General features: G+C 47.1%; 1 long non-coding RNA gene across 1 annotated transcript; it reads left to right on the top strand.

Moving 5' to 3' along the window:
- Window positions 1-974: 974 nt before the first annotated feature.
- Window positions 975-2,687, top strand: LOC148187364 (uncharacterized). Its single transcript, XR_015778979.1, has 2 exons — window positions 975-1,447; window positions 1,535-2,687. It is a non-coding gene; the product is annotated as an uncharacterized LOC148187364 (long non-coding RNA).
- Window positions 2,688-10,513: the final 7,826 nt, after the last annotated feature.

The raw sequence follows: 10,513 nt of genomic DNA, 5'->3' as shown, positions 1-10,513 counted from the left end.
CTGCTTGAGCCGTCCCCAAGAATGGTGTTGAAAATGTCCTGATCATGACAGATGTTTTTAGCAAGTTCACCGTTGCTGTCCCCACACGAGACCAACGGGCCTCCACTGTGGCTCAGGTCCTCCTTACTGAGTGGTTCTACAAATTTGGTGTTCCAAGCCGCCTGCACTCAGACCAGGGTAGGAGTTTTGAGAGCGCCTTGATTCACCAGCTCTGTGGTTTGTATGAGGTCGCTAAATCTCGCACTACGCCGTACCATCCGGCGGGCAACGGGCAGTGTGAGCGGTTTAATCGAACCCTTCATAACCTGTTGCGCACTCTTCCAGCTTCCAGGAAGCGGGACTGGGTCCCCTGTTTGCCTCAAGTGTTGTTTTCATACAATACCACACCTCATCAGGGTACAGGAGAGTCACCTTTCTACCTGATGTTTGGTAGAGAACCTCGTCTTCCCATTGACTTCCTGTTAGGGCGAGTTCAGGATCCTGTACGTGGGGAAGTACAGGACTGGGTTGTGGAGCATCGAGCCAGGCTTAATGTGGCTTTTGAGGGTGCTCGGGAGCGATTGTTGGCTGCTGCTGGTCGCCGGAAGGAGCGCCATGATCAGTGTGTTCGTGAGGCGCCTCTACCAGTGGGCCAGTTGGTGTATGTAAAAGATCATAGTGCCAGGGGTCGGCATAAAATCCAGGATATCTGGAGTTCTGTTGTTCACCAGGTGTTAAAAGCCCCAGTAGATCAAGGAGCGGTCTACACTGTTGCTCCCGTACGTAATCTGCACCAGGTACGAACGGTCCATCGAGATATGTTGAAGGCTGTTCGTGGCCATGTGAATCTAGTAGCCCCTCCTAGGGCCCAACCGCCTTGTAGATCAGAACAGGTGGAGGCTGACTCCCTTAGTGATGGTGACTTGTGGCTCTTGGTACCTGAAACACCTTTGCCTTCTGGGTGGTCCGAGTCGGCCCTCTGCCAAAACCCGTTCAGAGGTTCAGGCTAGTTCAAGTGCAGTTCCTACATCGAGGGGCACTGTGCCATCCGTTCATTCGTTGTCCCCCTCAGAGCAACCCAGCACCAGTCAGCAGGTTCTGCGTCGGACTGCTCGCGCTACAGCCGGCCAGCATTCCAACCCCCACCATCTTCCCTTGCCTGCAGGCCCGCATGGTAGCCCCCCACAGCCTGTGTCTAATGCCCAAATGGCCATTTTTAGACCTTGGTGTTAGCTTCCGTAATTTTCTGCTTATCGTCGGGCCGACGACGCAAAATCTGGGGGTAGATGTGGCAGGATAGCGCTGCGCTCCCTGCCGTGAGGGGCAGTGTGGCAGACAATTGCGCATCGCCTATAAATGGACCAGGTCGGACCCGTCTCGTTCTTTCCGCTTCCTCTTCCTCCTTCACGGAGCCGACAGCGTGTGTGGTGGCGTCTCGCTGGTTTGCAGGTTAAATCTCCAAACAAAGGTATGCCTGCTCTGTGTCTCCTCGATCTGCTCAAGTTATTCTGTGTTGTGGGCCTGGCGCTTACCTCAGTTTCGCTCCGTCCGGCAGCGCGGTGTTACCTGGAGCCGAGCTGTCTCCCTCGGGGCAGTGTGTGTGTGGTGCACTCTCTGCGGGTAAGATGCTCAGTTCTCTGTTTTTTTATATATTATGCTGTCGATGGTCGGGTGAGGTGTACTGATTTGTTTTCTCCCGGCTGTCGCTGCTAGAGTCTGGGGTGTGCGCTTCCTCCTCCTGCCTCGGTGACATCTCTGATCCTGCTCTCTCAGACGCGGCCGTCACGCGCCGCTGTGAGCCTTGCTGCTGTCCTGGCTCTTTATGTGTCCTGGCTCTTTCTGTGTCCGGGCTATTTCTGTGTCCGGGCTCTTCCTTTTGGCCTGGGTTTTTTTCTTTTTTTAGTTTCATCTTGGCTTCGGCGTCGTTTTGGCTCATGGCTGACCCCCTCTCGTCCATTCTGCGGGGGTAACTGTCCTCCGTGTGGCTCTTCGTGGGACTCCAGCCGCTTTGACGGCCTGCATTTGACTCTCCGATCCGGCCCTGTTGACTGCAGTCAAAGGCTGTGGCAACACAGCCTAGCCAAAAGTTGCCGGGCGTGCCCAGAGAGGCGTCCTAACTTTTATTGCCACAGAGCCACACCCGCCAAGACTGTTTTAAATTAGAGTGGCAGACATTTATTGATTATTATTGGATTATTATTGCGTCTTAGTGTTATATTGGATTTATTGTTTGAATTTATTTGTTATTTCTTTTCATTGAATTATTATTGCTTGAGTTTCTGTTATATCGGATTAATTGTTTAGAAATATTTCTTTTCTTGATTTTGATAATTTGCGATTTAGTATAGTTTCTTTTGGCTTTGGGGTGTTATTTTTGATTATGTTGTGTGTGAGGACTGCCTTGATTTTATGGTTTTAATATTGTTTTCTTCCTGTTGACAGGTGCTGAGGCCCAGAGCGGCAGCGGTTCCCCTGGTGGTGGTTCCTTTTTCACGTTTTGGTTTGCAGTGTCACGGGTGAAGTGTAGTTTTGGATCCCTCCTTTTTTTGTTACCGCTGTCGTGGTAAGCCCCAGCCCTGTCCCTTATTTCCTTTAAGTGGCTCCTCACATCATTTCTCACCATTATTACCATCTTTTATGTTGATTTATTTAGTCTGTTACTCGGTTAAAAATAATTGTTTAATAAAATATATTTTTATAATTGGAAATCACGCTCTCGTCCTGTGGAGTTATTTTGACCTGCGTGCCTTGTTGCAAATCGAAAACTGGTAACTTATGAAGTCCTGTTATATCCTGGGGTGAAAGCCCCCAGGTGGCGTTGTCAGCAACCTTTTGATTCCGCTCGCCTTGCCACACATGCATCATCCAACAAACTAGCCAGAATGTCAGTTATAACCCATACATCATAATATTTAGCTAGCCAATGACTTTCATGAGAGGACTCAAGTCAGGTCAAGTCAATTTTATTTGTAGAGCCCATTATCACAAAACATTGTTTACCTCAGAGTGTACGACATCCCTCTGCCCTTAGACCCTCACATCACCCAAGGAAAAACTCCTGAAAAAGAACCCCTGTAATGGGGAAAAAAAAAGGAAGAAACCTCAGGAAGAGCGGCAGAGGATGATGAGGGATCCCTCTTCCAGGACGGACAGACGTGCAATAAATGTCATAAATAACAAATGAAATACAATTGTGGCAAAAAGGAAAGAGAGAGAGAGGGATGAGGGGGAGAGAGGCACAGCAATAATTTAAACAGATGCATGTCATAATACAATAACAACAGGTGAGAAATTATCAAATCTCATACATACACTGATACTGAGGTGTCCAAAGGACTTAAACACACCCCCGCCGGATCGGGCCTAAAGCTCAGCCACCTCTCCCTCCTCCCCGTCACATGGACAGGGATTTCAACTGAACACAAGAAACTTGTGCTCCAGGAATATGCACAGTAACGAAATTAGGGTCACTAAACTGCTATTATGGCTTAAATATAAAGGTCAGAGAGCAGTGTTAAACCTATGCAAGCCTAACTATAGGCAGGTCCGCGCAACCTTAGCCAGCCCTAATTATTAACTTTATCAAAGAGGAAGGTCTTAAGTCTCCCCTTAAAAGTGGAAACGGTGTCTGCCTCCCTGACCGAAACAGGAAGATGGTTCCATAAGAGAGGAGCATGGTAGCTGAAGGCTCTGGTTCCTATCCTACATTTGGAAACTTTGGGAACCACAAGTAACCCTGCATTTTCAGAGCACAGTGATCTTGAGGGTTGGTAAGGAACTATGAGCTGTGACAGATAGGATGGAGCCTGACCATTTAGAGCTTTGTAAGTAAGGAAGAGATTTTAAATTCAATCCTGGATTTTACAGGGAGCCAGTGCAAAGAAGCTAAAACAGGAGAAATATGATCCCTTTTCTTGGTTCCTGTTAGAACACGTGCAGCAGCGTTCTGCACCAGTTGGAGCAACCTAAGTGATTTGTTGGGGCAACCAAATAATAGGGAATTACAGTAATCCAGCCTAGAGGTGACAAATGCATGTACTAATTTTTCAGCATCTGTCTGGGATAGGATATGTCTAATTTTTGCGATGTTGCACAAGTGAAAGAAAGCAGTCCTTGAAGTTTGTTTTATATGGGAGGCAAAAGATAAATCTTGATCAAATAAAACTCTGAGGTTCCTTACTTATGTGCTAGAGGGCAAGGTAATGCCATCTAGAGAAATTACATCATTAGAAAAGGAGCTTCTGAGGTGTTTGGGGCCAAGAATAACTTCAGTTTTGTCTGAATTCAACATCAAGAAATTACGGCTCATCCAGGCTTTTACGTACTTAAGACATGTTTGAAGTCTAGATAGCTGATCAGTTTCATCTGATGTCATACACAGATACATTTGTGTATCATCAGCATAACAATGAAAATTTACAGAGTGTTTTCTAATAATGTTGCCTAGAGGAAGCACATATAAAGTAAAAAGGATTGGTCCAAACACAGAACCCTGTGGCACTCAGAAGCAGACCTTAGTATGTGCGGAGGATTGATCATTGATGTGAACAAATTGGGAAGGATCTGATAAGTATGATTTAAACCAGGTTAGTGCTGTTCCTTTAAGGCCAATTAAGTGTTCCATTCTGTGCAGCAAGATTTGATTGTCAATAGTGTCAAAAGCGGCACTGAGCTCTAAAAGGATTAAAACAGAGACCAGACCTGAATCAGAAGCAATCAATAAGTCGTTATTAATTTTTACTAGTGCCATCTCTGTACTATGATGAAGTCTAAAGCCTGACTGAAAGTCCTCGAATAAACTATTATCTTGGAGAAAGTCACAGAGATGATGAGCAACCACTTCCTCAAGGATTTTAGAAATAAAGGGTAAATTAGATATTGGTCTATAGTTAGCTAAAATCTCAGGATTGAGAGTGGGCTTCTTTAGAAGAGGTTTAATGACAGCTACTTTAACGGACTGTGGTAGATAGCCCGTTAATAAAGACGCATTGATTATATCTAAAAAAGAATTGTCTAATAAGGATAAAGTGAAACGGGTGTGTATTGGAACCAAATGCAGTACTCTGATGCCCAGGGACGGTTGGTAACAAACTTTATTTAAACCAACACAATAAAAGACAAGTCTGCTCAAAGTCAGTGGTGCGGAAAGTTCGTTCTTCAGGCTGAGAGCCCAAACAAAGTCTCTGGGAATCCCACAAGGAGAAGACACGAACCTTGTAGCGGCTGCAGCTGGTGAGCAGGAAGCCTCGTAGCCCGTCAAGCCAACAACACGTGGAGAGGGAATGTCGTCGGGTGAGCACAGGGATAGTCGAGGGCAGGCAGGAGTTCCATAACCAGGAAAGCAGTCCGCGGTGGCAGCAGTACCGATCAGGAGAGAGCAGAAGGGTTGACGAAGCCAGGCAGAGGAGACGTTACCAGTGGAGCAGTCAGGATTCCGAAACGCCGAAACAGAGCACGTGGTCAGGGACAGAAGGCAGATAGGTACACGAGGAGTCAGGCGAGGAGAGTTGGTCGGGGACAGGCAGAGTCGGCGTCGGAAGGTCTGGCAGAATAATGCTGGAAAGTCTCGCATAGTGCAGTAGAACAATCTGGCAGAGAGTGAGTGTGCTGGAGTGGCTTATATGCAGGGTTGATTGGTGATCAGTTGCAGCTGTGAGGTGAGCAGGCTGTGTAGGTGGGCGTGGTTTGCAGGTGGAGCGAGCAGAGGGAGGGTGAGTGGAAAAGTACTGGCAGCAGGGGAGGAGGAGGAGGCAGGCAGGCAGGTATACACCATGACATAAAGCTTCCTTAAGTAGCCTAGTTGGGATGGGGTCTAGCAGGCATGTTTTTTTTTTCCCAAATGTATTTATTGTTTTCCACATATATAAGATACAGACACCCACTTGCATCAACTTAAATTATGATATAAATTAACGAAATACAGAACAAAACACATATACACATAACAAAAACAAAAACAAAAAACAAAAAAAAAATAAAAATTCCCCTCTACAGTTTACAAGTGTTCTCAAGTGAATCTTAAGTGAATCGTAAGTTCCCCTCTGTCATGGCAGTCGTGTAAGGTTCCCAAAGCTTATTTAAGTCTTTTTGTTTGCCCTTTGCAATGTATGTTAGTCTTTCTAATCCTATACAGCTAAAGAGTTCCTTTATCCATATTCCTAATGAAGGAGCATGCATACTCTTCCAACAGAGTGCAATAGCCCTCCTGGCTTGTAATAGTCCAAAATCCAGTGGTATGGTCTGCTTCGATGTTTGAGGAAAGTTCTTTGGATATATTCCAAGCAAACACAGTTTGGCATTTAAAGGCACATTGGTATTAAACATTTCTGATAAACATTTTATAACATCCCTCCAAAAGTTTTGTATCTTTGAACACTCCCATAAACAATGGAATAGAGTACCTCTCTCATCCAAACATTTAGAACAAATATCCGGAATATTGGCTGACATATGATGAAGTGTGACAGGAGTTATGTACATTCTCATCAACCACTTACATTGAAGTGGTTGGAACCTTGTATTTATTGTTTGTTTTTGCGCCTTTAAGCAAGCATCCTACCAGTCTGTCTCATCAATGTCTTCTTGTATGTCAATTTTCCACGCCTTTAGTTTATCTAGTGTTGATTCATTACTATGTGCAGCTAATATGCTGTAATATTTAGATACACAACCTTTTGTTCCTATGCCGGCTATTGTTATTTCCTCCAGTTGTGATAAAGGTGGTGGATACATTATCCGTTTATTTTTTGATGACATATAACTTTTTAGCTGTAGATACTTGAAAAAGTGCTTTTTAGGAATTTGATATCTTTGACACAATTGACTAAAAGAAAGTAAAACTCTATCTTCATAAAGATCCATTATTTTCTGTACACCTTTTGTGTGCCACACAAGAGGGAGATAATATAGGCATGTCACCTATATGTGACATGCCTATATTATCATCTTAGTCTGGCATGCAGCACGCATGCCAGACTAAGATGGTATTTTTAAGGAAAGGGTTTCTTGTACATCTTTTTAATGTTTTAAGGTCTGAAGCGTACATATATGAACTTAATGGTAGTGGAATGGATTCACGTTCAATGTACACCCAGGCAGGAGGCGCTGTAGTACAGAAATAGTAGGATGCTGAGGTTAGTTGGGCAGCCATATAACACCATCTAAGGTTGGGAAGTTGAAGCCCTCCCCTCTCATAAGGCAAATACAGTAGTTTAAGACGAAGTCTCGCTCTCCTATCATTCCAAATGAACTGGCCAAATAATTTGTTAAGTTTATCGTAAAACATCTTTGGTAATGGCAGTGGGAGTGCTTGAAAATAGTATAAAAATTGTGGTAAGACAGTCATTTTAATTAGATTTATTCGCCCAATCATAGATATTGGCAAAGTGGACCAGCAATGCTTCAGTTATTTTTTCTAACAGGGGATTGTAGTTTACCATGGTTATTTCGTTTAATTCCGGAGTTATTTTAACACCTAGATATCTAAATCCTTCAGTTGTCGTCATAAATGGAGTATTTATTAAGGGATTATGTCGTTCTTCCTTATTAAGGAACATTAGTATAGATTTTGAATTATTAATTTTATAACCAGAAAAACCTCCAAAATATTCGATTAATCCTATCAAATTAGGAATACTATTTCTTAAGTTTGTCAAGAAAAATATTCTATCATCAGCAAACAGTGAAATACGATGTTCCATCTCCCCAACTCTAATACCTGATATTCCCACGTGTTCCCTTACAGCCATAGCTAGAGGCTCTATTGCTAATGTAAATAGTAGTGGTGATAGAGGACAACCCTGTCGGGTAGATCTTTGTAAACTAAAGGGTTTTGATGTTGTATTGTTGGTAAGAATCTCAACAATTGGGTTTGTATACAACAACTGAATCCATTTAAGAAAAACTTCACCTAGTCCATATCTCGGGAGGACGTCAAAAAGATAACCCCATTCTATTCTATCAAATGCTTGGGAAGCATCTATTGAAAGCATTGCAGTGTCCGTTGCATCATGTTTCTCATGAAGTATGTTCAAAACTCTTCTAATATTATGGTAACCTTGCCTTATTTGTACAAAACCTTGTTGGTCATCATTAATCAGCTGGGGAAGATATTTATCTAACCTTTTTGAAAGCGCTTTACAGAGTATTTTTGTGTAACATCCGATTAAACTAATTGGTCTGTAAGATGAGCATTCAGTTGGGGGCTTATTTGGTTTTAATATAAGGGTGTAACGGGTTTGTTGAGGACCCAGATGCAGTACAGCACAACGCTCTGGCAGTTGGTAATAACTTTTATTAAAACCAACACAAATAATGTTCAGATTACAAACTGAGAGTTCGTTCTTCGGGCTGTGAGCCCAAGCAATGTCTCTGGGAGTCACACGAAGCGAAGACACGAAGCTTGTACCCACTGTGGCTGGTGACGAGGAAACCCCGTAGCTCCGCGAGCCGACAACACGTGTGAGAGCGTTGTCGGGGGTCGAGCGGAAGAGTGGTCGAGGGCAGGCAGGGGTTCAGTTACCGGGAAGTCCGTCCGCGGGAACAACAGCACCAACTGGGAACAGGCAGGAGAATCGTCGAAGCCAAGCAGAAAGGTCTTTACCAGTGAATCCGTCAGGTTTCCGGAATGAATTCTTCGGAACCCTCCGAACCAATGTCGTCGTCGTCATCAGAAGACGGGTCAACTCCCATCGGCAAGGCGGGACCCCCCGTGCAGGACCCCAAACCAGACGGCCCAGGAACCGGAGAGGAAGGGGGAGCGGAGGCAGAAGACCCCCCATCAGGAGCGGCGCGGGAGGGCTGATCAGGATGGAGATGGTGGAAGTCCTTAATCAGCTGGTCGTCCAGGATCTGCCGAGCCGGGACCCAGGACCGCTCCTCCGGGCCGTAACCCTCCCAGTCCACCAGGTATTGTAGTCCCCTTCCCCGGCGACGAGAGCGAAGAAGGCGCCGAACGGTGTACGCTGGAGCGCCATCGATGAGGCGAGGAGGAGGAGGAGGCCGGGAGGCGGGCTGCAGAGGGCTCTCCTTGACAGGCTTGAGCTTGGAGATGTGGAAGGTCGGGTGAATGCGCATGGAGCGGGGCAGCTTGAGACGGACCGCGACCTCGTTGACCACCTTGACCGGGAAGGGACCAACAAACTTGGGAGCCAGCTTCCGGGACTCCACCCTTAGGGGAAGATCTTTGGTGGAGAGCCAAACTTTCTGTCCCATCTGGTATGGAGGAGCCTGGGAGCGGCGGCGGTTGGCTGCGGAGGTGTAACGAGCAGCGGTTCGCAGGAGTGCAGACCGGGCTCGAGACCAGGTTCTTCGGCAGCGGCGGATGAAGTTCTCCACTGACGGGTAAGCAGTCTCTATCTCTTGGGCCGGGAACAGGGGAGGCTGGAAGCCGTACGCACACTGGAAAGGTGTGAGTCTGGTGGCAGAACTGACCAAGGAGTTGTGGGCGTATTCCACCCAAAGGAGCTGGGAGGACCAGGAGGCGGGTTGGCTGGATGCCATGCAGCGAAGAGTGGTCTCCATCTGCTGATTCATCTGCTCCATCTGGCCGTTGGACTGGGGATGGTATGCCGAGGACAGGCTGGTGGATGCTCCCAGTAGGCGGCAGAACTCCTTCCAGAATGCAGACGTAAACTGGGACCCTCGATCCGATACCACGTCAGTGGGAAGGCCGTGCAGACGGAAGACGTGGAGCAGCATCAGTTCTGCGGAGGGGAGCTTGGGCAGAGCAATGAAGTGGGCCATCTTGCTGAACCGGTCCACCACTGTCAGGATGGCTGTATTACCGTCTGACAGTGGCAGACCGGTGACAAAGTCCAGGGAGACGTGGGACCAGGGGCGATGAGGGATCGGGAAGGGTTTCAGGAGTCCGGCAGGAGCTTGGCGGGACGTCTTGCTCTGGTTGCAGACCGGGCAGGCATTTACAAAGTCTTTAGTATCTTGGTCCAGAGTTGCCCACCAAAAACGTCGCTGCAGGACCTCCCTTGTACGAGCGACCCCTGGGTGACAGGTCAGCCGGGATGCGTGCGCCCACTGTAGGACCTCAGACCTGAATTCTTGTGGCACGAACAAACGGTCCAGTGGGCAGGAGCTGGGACCCGGCTGTTCCTCCAGCGCTGTCTTAATCCGCTCCTCCAACTCCCAGGTGAGAGCGGCCAGGAGACGGGAAGCAGGGAGAATGCTGTCGGAACGGGAAACCTCCTCATCCTCCTCCACCAAGAACTGCCGGGACAGCGCATCCGGTTTGGTGTTTCGGGAACCAGGTCTGTAAGAGAGCGTGAAGAGGAATCTGGCAAAGAACAGGGCCCACCGGGCCTGGCGGGAATTGAGTCTCTTGGCCGACTTGATGTATTCGAGGTTCTTATGGTCAGTCCAAACCAAGAACGGGACCTGGGTACCCTCCAACCAGTGGCGCCACTCCTCCAACGCCAGCTTCACCGCCAGCAGTTCCCGATTCCCGATGTCATAATTCCTCTCGGCTGGGGATAGTCGCCTTGAAAAGAAGGCACAGGGATGCAACTTCCCATCCTCGGCC

The sequence above is a fragment of the Plectropomus leopardus genome, chromosome 15, assembly GCF_026936395.1.
Source record: "Plectropomus leopardus strain MGB_pleo_1.0 chromosome 15, ASM2693639v1, whole genome shotgun sequence".
NCBI lineage: Eukaryota > Metazoa > Chordata > Actinopteri > Perciformes > Serranidae > Plectropomus > Plectropomus leopardus.
The sequence above is the reverse complement of the archived record's forward strand: the minus strand, read 5'-3'. Positions and strand labels throughout refer to the sequence as shown.